The sequence below is a fragment of the Cebus imitator genome, unplaced genomic scaffold, assembly GCF_001604975.1.
Source record: "Cebus imitator isolate Cc_AM_T3 unplaced genomic scaffold, Cebus_imitator-1.0 Scaffold488, whole genome shotgun sequence".
NCBI lineage: Eukaryota > Metazoa > Chordata > Mammalia > Primates > Cebidae > Cebus > Cebus imitator.
The window spans coordinates 467084-486052 of NW_016107803.1; the positions used below are offsets into that span (position 1 = coordinate 467084).

Here is an 18969-nt window from a genome sequence, read left to right on the forward strand (position 1 = left end):
AGTATTTAAGCAAAGCAACACCTTAAACAAACTAGAAATAGAAGTGAACTTTTCTAATTGTATAAAAGATATTAAAAATAAAAAAACAAGCAAACACCCAGGGAAACATATTGATCGACACTTGATGGTAAAACATTATAAACTTTCCTCCTGAGATCAAGACTTAGACATTAGAAGATTACTTCTAATCAGCATTCTTCTGGAAGTGGTAGCCAGTGCAATAAGGTAAGAAAATTAATAGAACTGAAAAATTCTAAATAAAACTATCATCACTCATACTGTATTTGCCTATGGTTATTAAAAACATAAAAATTAAAATGTTTTGGTGTATTAAATCAAATAAGTGAATTTAGCAAGTTCACTGGATACAAAGTTAGTATATGAAAGTCAATTGCATTTCTAATTTAACAGGAATTAGAAAATAAAATGCAAATACCAATTATAATTATACATATGTGTACAATTATACACAGATTACATACACACAATATGTACAGTCACATATATATGTGTGCATGTGTGTCCATAAATCCCAAGATATCTATAAAGTATGGATCTAAATAAATTGGGAACTCTAACATGTGAAGATTCTCTTCAAACTGATCTAGAATTTTGATACAATTACTAGCAGAGGGGTGTGTGTGTGTATATGTAAATTGTTGAGCAGTTACTAGCATGCTAATGAAAATTGAAGTCATGGGAAAAGATAATCTCAGCATTTTATAGCAAACAAACATAACTTTTAAAATGATTTTTCAAATCATTTATTTCTCTAAAAATTTCAGAAATGATAGCATGCAATAGCCGTAGCCAGATGCTCATCTCACTCTCAGTTTCTAACTCATAAACTCTATAGATTTATTTTGTAATTGATTATAACAGAAGATACCTCAGCTTCTATTTTTTTCAGGTATAGTTTTGGGATCCACAGGGTGCCAAGGATGTTGTACTCATTAATAAATAAACTTCAAAAGGTTCACAAGATGCATTGGAAAATCTGTTCAAGTACATATTTCAAGAAAAGACAATGGGGAAAAGTAGTAAAGAAGTTAAACTATTCTATCTGAAGATATTTTTAATATTACAATGTGAAAACAAAGAAATAGCAAAAACATAAATTATATATATGAAAAGAGATGCACATACACATTTGGAAAAAGAGTCACAGGATTTATTCAGAAATACTTCATAAATATTACTTCAATAAAGTAGACATAATTGGTAACAAGATAAAGACCTAGGAATCTCAGAATTAGCAACTTTTCATTTCACATCAATAGCTTTTCAGACTCACTTGTGGTCTTTATTCAGTCAGTTGTGGGCAACAAAGGGTAACTTCGATTTTCTCCTCTAGGATAAAGCTTCCCCATTGGGGTAAAATGTGGGGTTTTGTTCTAGCATTTAAGTGATAACTTTTGCTCACAGAAGAGTGAGACTCACTTTGCTTTTGTGGCTATTTTGACGTGGCTGTGGCTTCTTTACGGATTCCTGCATCACAGTGCAGCATTAACATTCAATTAATTATGTGTATCCCACAGAGGTCAATGAAAAAATTCACAAGGCAAAGTCTATTTGAGTGTGAAGCGGTTGTTTCTCAAAATCCCTTTGCATAGACCCAGTGACCCAGCTGGATTTCTGCAGAGTCCAACATTGGCCTGGAAACTCACGGTTACACTGAAAAGAATGGTGGGGGGCACATGTCCTTGGCTATTTCTTTGGGCAAAGCTAATAAAGATGTGTTCTGAATTTTCTTTGTAAACATATAATTTTGCTTTTTATGTTTCTGATCTGATTCTAATAGTACAGTACCCATACTTAAATTTTATTTTATTTTCTCTTATACAAAGCATATTGAGTCTTAACAAATATATCCTTTGAAATTTACCAAAAATATAAGAAAAAATTATTCCAAAATAACAATTTAATATTGGTGCAAAAATATAACTACTGAATTAGTTCAATTTTGGGCAGTTCTTTTTGTTTCATCACATTACATTGTAGATTTGCAGTCACATTATATTGTTCTAGAATGATGGCTCTCAGGCCTCATTGCACATCAGAATTGCCGAGAAGATTTGTTTAAAACAAATAGCTGGGACTAGTTCACTGATTTTCTGATTCAGTAAATTTGGGGTGTGCCTGATAATTTGCATTTCCAATAAATTCCCTAGTTGGAGGGGGCCAAGATGGCCAATTAGAAGCATCTACAGGCCATGGCACTCATGGAAAGGAACAAAGGGGTGAGTGAATACAACAACTTCAACTGAAATATCCAGGTAGTTGCACTGGGACTGATCAGGGAAACAACCCATGGAGAATAAAGAAAAGCAGGGTGGGCTAACAGCCCACCCAAGAGCGACACAGAGCCAAGGAACCCTCACCCATACCCAAGGAAAGCAGTGAGTGGCTGTATGACCCTGAGAAACCACACTTCTCCCACGGATCTTTGCAACCTGCAGATTAGGAGATCCCCTCGGGAGCCTACTCCACCAGGGCCTTGGGATCAACACACAGAGCTGTGTGGAGTCTTAGCACAATAGTGCTCAGGCATGCACTGAGACCCAGGAGCGTTACATATACCATCCCCAGGATCCCCAACAAACATGTATGCAACTCAGACATGGCAGGAGGTCTTCACATACCCCTAGGAAGGGGTGGAATTCAGAGAGCCAAATAGCCTCATTCTGCAGGCCCCATTTCCACAGCACCTCTCAAGATAAGACCCACTGGCTTTGAGTCCCAGCCAGCTACCCGCAACAAGGTGAAGACTGCATGAGACTAAACGGAGACTTTGAGGGGAGGGGCAGGTGCCATCTCTGCTGTTTGGTCAATTCTGTCGTTCCAACATGTGGGCTTTGAAGAGAAAAGGAAGGCTCCCCTAGCAATGCAACACAGAGGCTTTGCCAGATGTGGTCAGACTGGCTCATTAGCAGGGCCTGGATCCATTCCTCCTCACTGGGTGGGATCTTCCAGACACTCCTGCTGGCTCTTATTACTGACAGAGCTCTGATCTCTCCCTGGGACAGAGTGCCAGGGGAGGGGAGGGCTGCCACCTGGGTTGGTTGGACAACTCAGCCGTTCCAGCCTGCAGGCTATGGAGAGTTTGGGCAGAGGCAGTTCCCCACCACAACACAGTTGTTTTGTAGAGACATGACCAGGCAGCTTCTTTAAGGGGGACCCCAATCCACTCTTACTCACAGGGTGGATCATCTCAGCCAGGTCCTCCCAGCCAGGGCTTCTGGCCACTGCCCCATGTTCTACAGAGCTGACAGAGCTTCAGTTTCTCCCTGGGACAGAGGGCCATAGGGACAAGGTAAGCTGCCACCTTGGCCAGTCGGCCTCCTCACCTGGTCTAGCCTGTGGGCCTTATAGACCCCAGACCAATCAGGGGCTGAAGGGATCCCAACACAGGATAGCTGCTCAACCCCAAAACAACCAGACTGCTTCTTTCAGTGGGTCCTTAATCCTGTACCTCCTGACTAGGTCTCCAACCACCTCCTACAGGCACATTCGGGCCAGCAGTAGGTCAGCAACCCTCAGGGATAGAGCTTCCAAAGGAAAGGGCAGCCTGCCATCTTTGCCATTTTGCAGGCTCCACTGGTGATACCTCCAGGTATGGAGAGAACTGAGGCAACTAGGGTCTGGAGAGAACCCCCAGCAAACCACAGAAGCCCTATGGAAGAGTGGCCAAACTGTTAAAAGAAAAACAAAAACAAGAACAACAAATAAAAACTACTAAAATCCCATCCAAAGACAAGCAACCTCAAAGATTAAAGGTAGATAAACCCACAAAGACGAGAAAGAATCAATGCAAAAACACTGAAAACTCAGAAAGCTCTAGTGCCCCTTCTCCTCTAAATGACTGCAATACCTCTCCAGCAAGGACTTGGAAGGGGGCTGAGGCCAAGACAGCTAAAAAACAGAAGAAGGCTTCAGAAGGTGGGCAATAACAAATTTCACTGAGCTAAAGAAGCACATTGTAACCAAATTCAAAAGGCTAAGAATCATGATAAAAAATAAGGGTGCTGACATTCAAAATAGCCAGTAAATAGAGGAACATAACTGAACTGCTTGAGCTGAAAAACACACTACTAGAACTTCACAATGCATTTGCAAAAACTATTAGAAGAAACAATCAAGCAGAGGAAAGAGTCTCAAAGTGGGAAGCTGGATTTCTGAATTAAGAAACACAGACAATAATGGAAAATAGAATAAAAAGGAATGAATAAAACCTCTGAAAAGTATGGGATTATGTAAAGAGGCCGAACCTCTGACTGATTGGTGTACCTGAAAGAGACGGGGAAAATGGAACCAAGTTGGAAAACATACTTCAGGAGAACATCCCCAACGAAGAAAGACAGGCCAACACTGAAATTCAGGAAATGCAGAGAACCCCAGTAAGATATTACAAAAGTAGGTCATCCCCAAGGCACATAATCATCAGATTATCTAAGGTTGAAATGAAAGAAAAAAACGTTAAGCTCAGCCAAGAGAGAAAGGCCACATTACCTGCAAAGGGAATCCCATCAGACTAACAGTGAACCTCTCAGTGGAAACTCTGTAAGCCAGAAGTGTTTGGGGGCCACTGTTCAACATTCCTAAAGAAAAGAATTTACAATCCAGAATTTCATATCCAGACAAACTAGGCTTCTTAAATAAAGGAGAAATAAGATTCTTTTCAGACAAGCAAATGGTGAGGGAATTTGCCACCACCAGGCCTGCCTTGCAAGAGCTCCTGAAAGATGCACTAAATATGGAAAGGAAAAACTATTACTAACCACTATAAAAACACACTGAAGTACACAGATCAGTGACATTATGAAGCAAACACATAAATAAGTCTGTGAAATAACCAGCTAGCATCATGATAACAGGATCAAATCCACACAAAACAATACTTTCCTTAAACGTAAATGGGCTAAATGCCCCAATTAAAAGACACAGAATGGCAAGATGAACAAAGAATCAAGACCTGTATGCTATCTTCACGAGACCCATCTCATATGCAAAGACACACATAGGCTTAAAATAAAGGGATAGAGGAAAATTTAACTAGAAAATTAAAAAAAAAAAAAGCAGAGTTTACAATTCCAGTTTCCAACAAAACAGACTTTAAATTAAAAAAGACAAAGAAAGGCATTACACAATGCTAAAGGATTCAATTCAACAAGAAGAACTAACTATTCTAAATATATATGCTCCCAGTATAGAAGCACCCAGATTCATAACACAAGTTCTTAGAGACCTTTAAAGAGACTTAGATTCCCACACAATAGTAGTGGGATACTTTAACACCCCACTGACAATATTAGACAGATCATTGAGACAGAAAATTAATAAAGTATTCAGGACCTGAACTCAACTATGAATGCAGTGGACCTGATAGATAGCTACAGACCTTTCTACCCCAAAACAACAGAATATGCATTCTTCTCATTGCTGCACAACACTTACTCTAAACTGGATAACATAATCGAAAGTAAAATATTCCTCAGCAAATGCAAAAGAACTAAAACCATAACAAACAGTCTCTCCTACTACAGCACAATCAAATTAGAACTCAAGATTAAGAAATTCACTTAAAACCACACAACTACATGGAAGTTGAACCACCTGCTCCTGAAAGACTTTTGGATAAATAATAAAATTAAGGAAGAACTCAAGAAGTTCATTTAAACGAATGAGAATAAAGATACAACATACCAGAACCCTGGGACACAGTTAAAGCAGCATAAAGAGAGAAATTTATAGTACTAAATGCCCTCATCAAAAAATTGGAAAGATCTCAGCTTAACAACCTAAATACAACTGAAAGAACTAGAGAACCAAGAGCAAGCAAACCCCAAAGCTAGAAGAAGACAAAAAATAGCCAAGATCAGAGCTGAACTGAATGATACAGACAGAAAAAACTCTTCAAAAAATCAATGAATACAGGAGTTGTTTTTTTTTTTTTGAAAAAAATTTAATAAAATAGATAGACCCCTAGCTAGACTAATAAGGAAGAAGAGAGATGATTCAAATAAACACAATAGAAATTATAAGGGGATGTCACCATTGACCCAACAGAAATACAAAAAACCATAAGAGAATACTATAAACACCTCAATGCACATAAACTAGAACATCTATTCACACTCCTAAGTGTGAAGCAGGAAGAAATTGAATCTCTGAATAGATCAATAATGGGTTCTACAATTGAGGCAGTAATACATACCCTACCAATCAAAAAACTCCTGAATTCTACTGGAAGTACAAAGACCAGTGCGATTTCTACTGAAACTATTCAAAATAATTGAAAAAGAGGGACTTCTTTGTAACTCATTTTATGAAGATAGAATCATCCTGTTACCAAAACCTGAGAGAGATACAACAAAAGAAAACTTTAGGCCAATATCCCTGAGGAATATCTATTCAAAAATTCTCGACCAAATATTGGCAAACAATCCAGCAGCACATCCCAAAGCTTATATACCACAATCAAGTAGGCTTCTTCCCTGGGAAGCAAGGGTAGTTCAACATACACAAATCAATAAATGGGATTCATCACTAAACAGAACTAAAGAAAAAAGATGATTATCTCAATAGATGCAGAAAAGGCCTTAGATAAAATTAAACATCTCTTATTTAAAAACTCTCAGCAAACTAGATATTGAAAGAACATACCTCAAAATAATAAGAGCCATATATGACAAACCCATAGTCAATATGATAATGAATGGGCAAAAGCTGGAACCATTCCCCTTGAAAACCGGCACAAGATGAAGATGTCCTCTCTCACCATTCTTATTCAACATAGTAATGGAAGTTCTAGCCAGGGCAATCAGGCAACAGAAATACTCTTTATTTGAGTATTTGAATAGAAAGAGAACAGGTGGCATGATTCTATATATAGAAAACCTCATTGACACAGCCCAAAAGCTTCTTAAGCTGATAAGCAAATTCAGCAGTCTCAGGATACAAAATTAATGTGCAAAAATCACTAGCATTCCTATACACCAACAACAGGCAAGCTGAAAGCCAAATCATGAATGACTCCCATTTACAATTGCTATGAAAAAAAAAATGAAATAAAATACCTAGGAATACAGCTGACAAAGAAAGTGAAGGACCTCTTCAGGGAAAACTACAAACCACTGCTCAAAGAAATCAGAGCTGACAGAATCTTCACTGTTTCTTTAAAAAACCATTTTAAAATTCATATGGAACCATAAAAGAGCTTGTATAGCCAATAGAGCTTGTATAGCCAAAACAATCCTAAGCAAAAAGAACAAAGCTGGCGGCATCACACTACTCAGCCTCAAACTATACTACAGGTATACAGCAACCAAAACAGCATAACACTGGTATAAGAACAGATACATAGACCAGTGAAACAGAGTGAAGAACCCAGAAATAAGACTGCATGCCTACAACCATCTGGTCTTCCACAAACCTGACAAAAACAATCAATGGGGAAAGGATTCCCTGCTTAATAAATTGTTCTGGGATAACTGGCTAGCCATATGCAGAAGACTGAAACTGGACCCCTTCCTTACACCGTATACAAAGATCAACTCAAGATAGATTAAAGACATAAGTGTAAAATCCAAAACTATAAAAACCCTATAAGACAACCTAGGCAATACCATTCAGGACATAGGCACCAGCAAAGATTTCATGATGAAGATGCCAAAAGCAACAGCAATAAAAGCAAAAATTGATAAATAGGATCTAATTAAACTAAAGAGCTTCTGCACCATAAAAGAAACTATCATCAGAGTGAACAGACAACCTACAAAATGGGAGAGAATTTTTGTAATCTACCTATCTGACAAACATCTAATATCCAGAATGTACAAGCAACTTAAACAAATTTACAAGAAAAAAACAACCTCATTAAAAAGTGGGCAAAGGACAAGAACAGACACTTCTCAAAATAAGACATACATGCATCCAGCAAAAAGCTCAACATCGTAAACAAAGCTCAACATCCAAAAAAAAGCTCAACATCACTGAACATTAGAGAAATGCAAACTGAAACAATGAGCTATCATCTCACACTAGTCAGAATGGCTATTACTACAAAATCAAAAACAACAGATACTGTCAAGACTGTGAAGAAAAAAATGCTTTTCCACTGTTGGTGGGAGTATAAATTAGTGCAGCCATTGTGGAAGACAGTATGGCAATTCCTCAAAGACCTAGAGGCAGAAATACCATTTGTCCCAGCAATTCCGTTACTGGGTATACACCCAAAGGAATCTAAATCATTCTATTATAAAGATACATGCATATGTATGTTAATTGCAGCACTATGTACAATAGCAAAGACATAGAACCAACCTAAATGCCCATCAATGATAGACTAGAAAAGAAAATGTGGTACATATACACCATGGAGTACTAAGTACCCATAAAAGGGAACAAGATAGGCCGGGCATGGTGGCTCATGCCTGTAATCCCAGCACTTTGGGATACTAAGGCAGTTGGATCACAAGGTCAGGAGTTCAAGACCAGTCTGGCCAATATGGTGAAATCCCGTATCTACTAAAAATACAAAAATTAGCTGGGCATGGTAGTGGGTGCCTGTAGTCTCGGCTACTTTGGAGGCTGAGGCAGGAGAATCACTTGAACTCGGGAGGCAGAGGTTGCACTCCAGGCTGGGCAACAGAGCAAGACTCCATCTCAAAAAAAAAAAAGGAACAAGATCATGTCCTTTGCAGGGACGTGGATGGAGCTGGATGCCATTATCCTCAGCAAACTAATTCAAGAACAGAAAATCAAATACTGCATATTTTCACTTATAAGTAGGAGCTGAATGATGAGAACACATGAACACATAGCAAGAAACAACACACAATGGTGCCTTTTGGAGGGTGTAGGGTGGAAGGAGGGAGAGCATAAGGAAGAATAGCTAATGGATGCTGGGCTTAATATCTGGGTGATGGGATAACCTGTGCTATTCCCTCTGGCACATGTTTATGTAACAAACCTACACGTCCTGCAAATGTACCCCTCAACTTATAATAAGAGTTGGAAATATAAATAAATAAATAAATTCCCTGATGCTGCTGCCACTAATCCAGAGACCAAGCTTTGAGAATCACCTTCCTAGAAATAATTATAATTGTTCACTGTCTATGGGTGCAAGTACTTATCTGATCGATAGTATTGCTTCAGGACATTATGCTGATTTTCAGTCTGAGATTGCTGGCATTTCAACAGTTGTCACTGGTAAATTCAAAGATAGCAGAGGTTACTTAGATAGTAACCTCTATGAAAGAGGGGTCTTCTCTACCTTAAGATGGTGAAAAAAAAAAGAATACCTCTACCAGACCAGCTCTGTCTTCAAAATTCTGCACAATAGTTTCATTTCATCATTATCTGATACTACCTACAATGACTTAGTACCTAATTTTAAGTACAAGATATCTTTATTTGCTTCCTGGTTGAATAAACCAATTCTGTCTCCTGTGATTTAATTTCTGATAATGTAGGAACATACTTATTTCACATCTATCATTCTCTTGCCACTTTAATATATCAGGTTATATATTTATGTATTGGTGCAATGAGAATACCCTAAGTAGTATCTTAACACAGTACCACTCAAAATATCAAATTTTCCACTCAGGAATCAAAAAAATCCCTAGTACCTTAGATTCCATATGATTAGTAAAGATAAATGAAAGAAATACAAGCTCTTAAGGTTTGACTTGAAAAAATATATTATTTCTATGCTCATTTTAGTTGGAGAAAACCTAGTTTAAGACCTCTGTTTCTCAGAGGCATGAACTTAATGCTAGAAACACTCAAACTTCACAAAGCCAATCAAACATTCAAATGCATTATTAAAAATATGACTAGCACATATAAAGATAAAATACAATTAAATTCTTTAATATCAGCAATTGAAAAGAGCGTCAAATATTACAAACTTAAGCTATGATTAGAAAGTACAAATGCCAACTTATCTACAGATGCATATAACTTCCAGGTAACCAGGGTCCAATGCCTAGAAGCATTTCATAAGACGTGAATGTTGAAAATGATAATATATTTTAACTGCTATAGCTCATTTCAAGTTCCATATGTTAGATCATTTACATAAGTATTTTACTATTTACCTTAGTTTTAGCGCAGAAACCCAAATCTTAAGTAAAATTAAATATCCATGTACAAAAATTTCTAATTTATTTTATTTTATTGTTGTTTGTAGAGACAAGGTGTTGCTCTCTTGCCCAGGGTGAAGTGAAGTCCTGCCATCATAGCTCACTGCAGCCTCAAACTCCTGGACTCAAGCGATCCTCCTGTTTCCGACTCCTGAGTAGCTGGGACTATAGGTAAGTACCATTACATCTGGCTAAATTTTTTTGTCGTTTATTTTTGTAGAGGCAGGGTCACATTGTGTTGCCCAGGCTGGTCTCAAACTCCTGGCTTTGGGCCATCTTTCCACCTCAGCCTCCCAAAACTTATTTTTATTTTTGTGTTAATCATAATGCCATCTACAGTGTAAAGCACAGGGCCTGTTTTCTTAAAATCAAAAAAAATTGTTAAATGCTCCCACTTTATTATTAAATAGACTTTTACCTTATTTTTCATATTTAAAAAAAATACACAATCCCTAGGTTTGGGAAAATGTTTTGAAAACTTGAGATTAATAAAAGAAATATTTTGTAAAGAAAAAGGTGATACTTCTTTAACTTTTAGGTTCATGGGGTACATGCGCAGATCTGTTGTTACATGGGTAAATCCTGTGTCACTGGGGTTTGGTGTTCAAATCATTTCATTACCCAGGTAGTAAGTATAGTACCGAAAAGATAGGTTTTTTTTTACCTTCACCTTCCTTCCACCCTCCACTCTCGAGTAGGTCCCTGTGTCTATTGTTCTACTCTTTCTGTTCATGAGTACTCAATGTTTGGACCCCACTTATAAGTGAGAACATGTGATATTTGGTTTTCTGTTCCTGCATTAATTCGCATAGGAAAATGGCCTCCAGCTGCATCCATGTTACTGAAAATTCAGCATATGATTTCATCCTTTTCTATAGCTGTTTAGTATTCCATGGTATATGTACCACATTTTCTTTATTCAGTCCACCATTGATGGGCGTATGGGTTGATTTTATGTCTTTGCTATTATGATAGTGCTGTGATGAACACAGGTGTACATGTGTCTGTTTGGTAGAATAATTTATATACCTTTGGGTATATACCAGCAATGGTGTTACTGGGTTGAATGGTAGTTCTATTTTAAGTTCTTTGAGAAATCACCAAACTGCTTTCCACAGTGGCTGAACTAATTTATACTCCTAACAACAGTGTATATGTGTTCCTTTTTCTCTGCAACATTGCCAACATCTGTCATTTTTTTTACTTTTTAATAATAGCTATTCTAACTGGGGTGAGATGATATCTCCTTGTCATTTTGATTTTCATTTTTCTAACGACCATTGATGCTGAGCATTTTTTTATATGCTTGTTGACCGTATGAAGAGGTACTGTTTTTGCTATGAGGCAAGATTTTAAGGCTCCTAGCCTCAGGATCAAGCATTTTAATAATTCCTAGGCCTGTAGCCTGTTCTTATTAGCCCCAAATTAAAACTTCACTGGAAAAGAAAATTACCAGTTTAAAAATTGTTTAATTTTTATAACTTTTCGTTTTAGATAGAATTTCATTTTGAGTGTCATCCTGTTCTTGCTAAAAATCAGCTATATATACTGAAAATATTCAGATACAAATTTGTCACATTTCATATGTTTCACCACATACATCATAATAGTTTTTCTGAAACCTCCTTTCCAAACAAATACACCTCAAGACCAAGATATTTCTGAACTTTATTTTTATTTTAACAAATTTATAATATATTTTTAGAACTGCAAGCATTCTTTTTTTTTTTTTTTAATGTGAAAAACAATGTGGTGGTTTTAAAATCTGGTCATAAATTTGTTGACACTGCTCCCACCAAACAGTGAGGTGTATGTTCTCTATTCTTGAATCTGGCCTCTGAATCTTGCTAATAGGTGGGTATTATGCTTAAGGCCAGACTCAGGTATTAAGAAACTGGTAGCTTCTATTTTCTGTCTTTTATTCTTATTCTTAAAACCCAGCTGCCATGCTGTGAGGAAGCCCAAGCCCCTCTGTAGAGAAACCCACTGGGAAAGGAACAACTTGCCAGCCCTGTGACTAAGCTATTTTGCAAATTGATCCTCTAGCCCTGGTTGAGCCACCTCAGCTTAATGCTGCATGGAGTGGATAAGCTATACTCATTGTTCAAATCACAAATTTATCAGCAAAACAAACGGTGATTGCTATTTCAGTCACCGAATTTTAGTGTGTTTTATTGTGCAGTAATAGCTGTTTACAATCTTATAGTAAATAATCAGAACGAAACTCTCACAGCTATGCATATTTATATGTTAGTATCTTCTAAATGCTTTCTGCTAAACTAAAACATGTTAAAATCTGATAATTCTTTTTCATCAAAACTTTAGAATAAATTACTCTAAGCAGAGAAACTTACTGAAATGTGATCTATTTCCAATTGTAGTTTTCAAAAATCAAGGTTCAAATGAGACAGTTTCTTTATGGTGATGGAAAAACCCTATATCCAGATTGTGGCAAGGATTGCTTGAATCTACACATATAATAAAATTTCATAGATCTATACACCAAAAATAAAATTTAAAAATTGAAATCTGAATAAGATTTGCACTTGAGTTAATATTACCGTACCAATGTTAATTTCCTGGTTTGGGCAATTGTGTTACTCATCTTGGGCTGCTATAACAAATACCTTACAATAGGTAATATAAACAACAGAAATTTATTGCTCACAGTTCTGGAGGCTGGGAAGTCCAAGATCAAGATGCCAGCAGATTCGGTGTATGGTGAGGGCCTGTTTCTCATAAATGGGTTCTTCTGTGCCTGCACATGGTAGAAGAGGCCAGGCACTCCCCTCAACCTCTTTACTAAGCCCACTAATATCATTCATGAAGGTGGATCATTCATGACTTAATCACTTCTCAAAAGGCCCTGGCTCTTAATACTGTAACACCTCTTAATACTGTAATACTAAGTATTAGTATATATATATAAACACACACACACCCACACACGTGTTTTGGAAGGGAGACGGCACCAACATTCAGACCTTATCAATAATATGTTATGTATTTTAGAATATTGACATTTGAGGGAAGGTCAGTGAAAAGTACATAGGAACTCTGTCCTGTTTTTGTAACTACTAGTGAGGCAAACTATCTCAAAATAAAAAGTTATAATAAAAATTAAGGTCTGAACAATAAAGAAATCAATTTCAGTAAAACAACTCATCCTGGGGAGAAGGGTTTGGTCCATTTATTGAAGACAGAAGAGCAACCACTGGTTACTTTTTAGGATGAGCACTCTTGAGAGCTCAGAGACTTTAGTGATGATACTTCAAAGGCTCATTCGTATATTGATGGAGACAATTTCATAGAGATTCTGCTATACTCAGTGAAGGAAAATGCAGTGGTGCAGGTACTTTGTTCAAGGGTGGTTTTAAATATATTAGAAAAATGCAGAGGTGACTGAGCTTTATTTGTACACTCATTTATTTGGACTCTCTGGATGCTTTAGCAGTTACAATTTTCTAAACCTGTACTGGTGGGTAAAGATCTGCCCTTTCTCAAATACATGAGTATTTGATCTTCACGTGGGGAACGTTACACAAACATTTGTAGAAGCGTTCTCTAGTTTCTTAATAAGGTTTAGAAACTTTTCACAGACGTGCTATAAAGGACAAAATAAAGAATTCATTATTCTTCTTTTAAAAAAAAGTAGAGAAAGTCTCACTCTATCACTCGGGTTTGAATGCAGTGATGTGATTATAGCTAAATATAACTTGGAACTCCTGGGCTCAAGCAATCCTTCTGCCTCAGCCTCCTGACAGGCAAGGACTACAGGCTCATGTCATCATGCCTAGCAAATCTCTTAATTTTTTGTAAAGGTGGGTTCTTGCGAAGTTGCCCAGGCTGGTATTGAACTACTGGCCTCCAATGTATGTTCCACCTTGGCCTCCCAAATTTCTGGATTATAGGTGTGAGCCATTGTGCTCAGCCAGATTTCATCATTCCTCATTTTCCTTCATATTCCTTGTTCCCATTTGGAAAGAGAATGAATTTTTTCCAGGTGTTCTCTTCCACGATTAAGGGGCCATGAAGAGAGCACTGTCACTAGGTGCCACCTATGAGGTCCTACCTTTTCTCCTAATGCATTTTATATGGCAGGGTGCCATCATAGTTTAACAAACACTATGAGCAGGGGAAAGGCATCTTGATAACTCCAAGATTCAGAACAGTCTAGGGACTGAAATGGAGCACATGCAAAGAAAAATATCCTTTTTAAAGAGGGAGTATGGGGGTCACAGAAATAGAAAATCAGATAGTCAGACTCAGTCTGTGCTTCCCATGTAAAAGAGCAAAAGCCTTATTGAACTGTAAATAGCTCAGAGATAGAGCTTTGCTGCAGAATGCTTAGGAGGCAGAGGGGAGGTAAGAAGAACAATTTAAAAATGGAGACCTCAAAGAATCTTACCATATGTGCATTCAATTTGCACTTGGTAGCCCTTTTCCATTTGTCTTGGGAGCCAAGATTACAACCGTGTGCGTGTGTGTGTGTGTGTGTGTGTCTGTGTGTATGTGAGAGATTGAGAGAGATTGAGAGAGAGAGCGAGTGAGAGAGAGAGAGGGAACATGAGACTACAACACAGAAATGTTAAAATATTATGGCATTGTTTACCAATATATCTGCATGTGGAAAGAAATGAAGAGAACATGCCAGCCAGAAGCAAGAATGACTACTTCAGTTCTTAATGGACCAATTTTTCTCAGATTGTGCCTTATTCATGAGTACCACTCAAGATTCCATTTCTCCCATACTACTTCCACAAAAGAAGCACAGTCCACTTCCGAATTATTTTGAAGATCCATTTCAAAGGGGAGCTCTGAGCTCACAAGACATCCACCTCAAAAGCCTGATAATAGATGCATGAAAAACGGTTCAAACATACATTTTTAAACCAAGGAAAGAGATATAATACAGTTTGAATATATGTCCCTGCCAAATCTCATGTTGAACTGTTATCGCTAGTGTTGAGGTGGGGCCTGGTTGAGGTGTTTGGGTCATGAGGATGAATCCCTCATGCCTTGGTGCTATCCTTGCAATAACGAGTGAGTTCTTAGGAGATCTGGTTTTGTTGACACATGTGACAAACCTCCAACCCCTCCTCTTTCTTGCTCCTGATCTTACCATGTGATGTTCCTTCTCCAGCTTCACCTTCCCCCTTGAGTAAAGGCTCCTTGAGGCCTCCCAAGAAGCTAAGCAGATGACAGCGTCATGTTTCCTGTACAGCCTACAGAATTGCAAACCAATTAGACCTCTTTTCCTTTTTAACGAATTACCCAGGGCAGGTATTTCTTTATAGCAAAGCAAAAATGGCCTAATACAAACAGTAAGTAATGTAAGATATATTTTTGAGAACAGATTTCCATCTATGACTTGAAAACTAGGAGAGTCACAGTAAACAAGATAAGGTTCCTGTCTGAATTGGGATGTTGATAAGTATCTGGATAGATCACAGAATTTCCACTGGAGAGGCAAGGGGGATGGCAGTGAGGGGGCAAAACACAAAGGGTAGTTTTTGTTACTTGAGTTTTTAAATTTTAGACTAGACAACATAAAGGATTCTGTTTGTTGGATTTATTAGTTGTTTGTTCTTTATGTAGGGCTTATTTCTCTTATCAAAGAATAAAGTTGTAGGAATTACTCCAAGAGATATCAAATGTTATTATAAAGATATAGTATATGCAAGAGTACTAGTGGCACAAAGATACACAAATTAGAGAAAAAGAAGATCCATACAGGCAGCAACATTTGATTTATGAATAAGAAAAACTATAGAATAGTACAGAAAGAACTTTTGTCCAATAAATTATACTGGGTCAAGTAAATATCCACTTGGAAAGAAAATGAAACTTTATCTTTACTCCATACTATATACAAAAAATACATTTCAGGTGAACAATATTTAAGAAAATGGCACTTAATAATATTCCTATAACCTTGGAGTAGACAAAGGGGCATGAAAAGCATTAACCAGAAAGGAAACATTGCTCAGCTAGCCTACACTAAAATTAGGAACTTCTGGCAAACAATAAGAGAATAGAAATGTAAGTCATAAAGTAGAAAATATTTCTAATATATATAAACAATGAAAGACTCATATTCAGAATATGTGTGTACAAATATATATTTGGTTATATCATTATAAATATAAATAAATGTACAATCGGCCATATATATATATATATATATATATACACACATATATACACACACATCTTTAAATTTGAATAGTCATTACAAAAAAAAAAAAGGGCGGAGAACCCTAGTTTAAAAGCTATAGTTACAAGTAGGCACTTCACAGAAGATAATATCCAAACAATCAGGGCTCATATGGCATGATATTCAACATCTTTTTTAAGGAAATGCACATTAAACTGCAATGAGAGATTCCTCTGTGACCACCAAAATGGCTAAAATGTTAAGACTGTCAATACCACCTATAATGAGGACAGAAGTAAATTTCTCATGACCTTCTGGTAGGCACATCTATTAATACAACCACTTCTGAGAACAGCTTCTAGTCACACTTACTAAAACTAAATATTATGACCTATCTAGCTTATGACTCAGCCATCACTTTCCTCAGAAATGAGAGCTTATGGACAGTAATGTTCATAGTAGCAAAATCCAATAATATCTCTAAGGCAAAAACAACTGAGATGTCCAAGAACAGTAAAGTGAACAAATGAATGGTGGTATATTTAAGGAATGGAATCATAAACAACCATGAAAATCTGCGTGCTGTTGCTATGTGCAACAACTTGGCCGGGTCTCACAAACATCATAAGTAAGGAAAGGCAGACACAAAACAATATTGTCTATATAATTCTATTTACATAAAGTTCAAAACAGGCAAAATGGATCTATGGTGTTAAAACTCAGGGTGACTTCCTCTGGGCAGGATGAGGCTTCCTGTACATAGGTGTAATGTACAATATAGGGCTTGAGATTCTTTGTACTTTATCTGTGCCCTGCCTCCAGTCCCATCCACTCCCACCTTTACCTCTCAGGGACTTTCAGGGGCCAGTATTTGCACCTTCATAGACAAACTTTTCTTGAAGTTTTGTCCAAGGGCACAGAGAGCCAAAAGGGTCTGAGGGTTTGTATTTTCTCTCCCCATGGGCTTACTACCACTGATTATCACTGGCAATAAGGAAACCAGGCCCCGTGACATGGGGCAGGACAACCATGAGACTACCCTACTCCTGAGGTCTCTTGCAAGGCCAGACTGAAGCTACCCTGCAGGAATTTTTCACTCTGGTAACACCCTTCCTCAGCTTCCCCATCCTGTTTCTCCCACTATAGCAATTGCCTTCCCTGGTGATGTACTCAATAATTCACTTGCACACAAATTCTCATCTTGTTATCTGCTTTTGGAAAAACTAGTCTCAATCAGCTGGCAATATTCAGCTTCTGTTGAAAAGACTTGTTGGAAAAAGAAGGTATTGGCTTTGCTGATAAGGATAATTCCTCGATGTATGTAATTAGAGTTTTAAAAATGTTCTGTATACACTATATATTATTCTTTTTTATTATTCTCATTTTTTTAATTTTTGAGGCAGGGCCTCCCTCTGTCACCCAGGCTGGAGTGCAATGGCATGCTATCAGCTCACTGCAACCTCCACCTTCCAGGCTCAAGCAATCCTCCCACCTCAGCCTCCCAAGTGCTAGGACTACAGGCACACACCATGACACGTGGCTAAGTTTTGTACTTTTTGTAGAGACAGGGTTTCACCATGTTGCCCAGGCTGGTCTCAAAATCCTGGGCTCAAACAATCCACCTGTGTCAGCCTCTCAGAGTACTAGGATTACAGGTCTGAGCCACTGTGCCAGGCCTACATTATTCTTAAATAAGAAAAGATTTCTTTTCTTAAAAGTATTCCAAACCTTGTGACCAATATATTCCAGAAATGTGCCCTAGAAAATTTTCATATATGGCTAGCCAGGTTATGCAGTGATTCATATTTAGAAGAATTGATTCCAATGTTATTGTAATAGCAAATAAATTTTTAAAATGGTACATCCCAAACTAAGTGGTAAATTTAATGAAATGTTATATCCAAATGATTCATACTACTTAATCACTATAAAACACTTAAAATTGTTTAATGACATAAAAATGCTCAAATATTATTAAATAAAAAAATCAAATTATGAGGCAGTGCATATAATTTCCATTTAGAAAACTAAAGTATCTTTATGTGTTTTTATGTAGTTTTAATGTATAAGACAGTAGCACCAGCTATCCCTAGGAGGTAAGTCTAAAGCTAATTTTTCACTCTTTTCTTAAGTCATCGCCATATTTTCTCAATTATCTATAACACATGTGTTTTTATTTTAACCAGACATGTAGAAAAAAAACAAAAACAAAATGTTTTCTCTAATAATGCCATACAATAATGTCCACATCTCTGGAAATAAAGTAGCCTTTAAAAATGGGATGATATCACATCCTTCTGGATGAGTACTATTTGAAAAAACACAGCAAGTGACAAGTGTTGGTGATGATGCAGGGAAGTTGGAACACTTGTGCAGTGTTGGTGGAAATGTAAAATGATGCAGCTACTGTGGAAAACAGCATGGTAGTTCCTTAAAAGGTTTTTTAAAATCTACACTCCCAACAATAGTATACAAGTGTTCTTTTTTCTCCACAACCTCACCAGAATCTGTTATTTTCTGACCTTTTAATAACAGCCATTCTGACTGTGTGAGATGATATCTCATTGTGGTTTTGATTTGCATTTCTCTAGTGATCAGCAATATTGAGGTAATTTTCATGTGATTGTTGGCCACATGTATGTCTTCTTTTGAAAAGTATCT

The 18969-nt window shown here is 37.2% G+C and overlaps 1 long non-coding RNA gene across 1 annotated transcript in view; it reads left to right on the top strand.

The window, feature by feature from the left end:
* The first annotated feature begins 7433 nt into the window (after positions 1-7433).
* The window catches only part of LOC108292370, a 26631-nt gene continuing 15095 nt past the window's right edge, over positions 7434-18969 (top strand). Inside the window, exons 1-2 of the long non-coding RNA XR_001820258.2 lie at positions 7434-7478; positions 15138-15145. This is a non-coding gene — a long non-coding RNA (uncharacterized LOC108292370). The remainder of the gene's footprint in view (positions 7479-15137; positions 15146-18969) is intronic.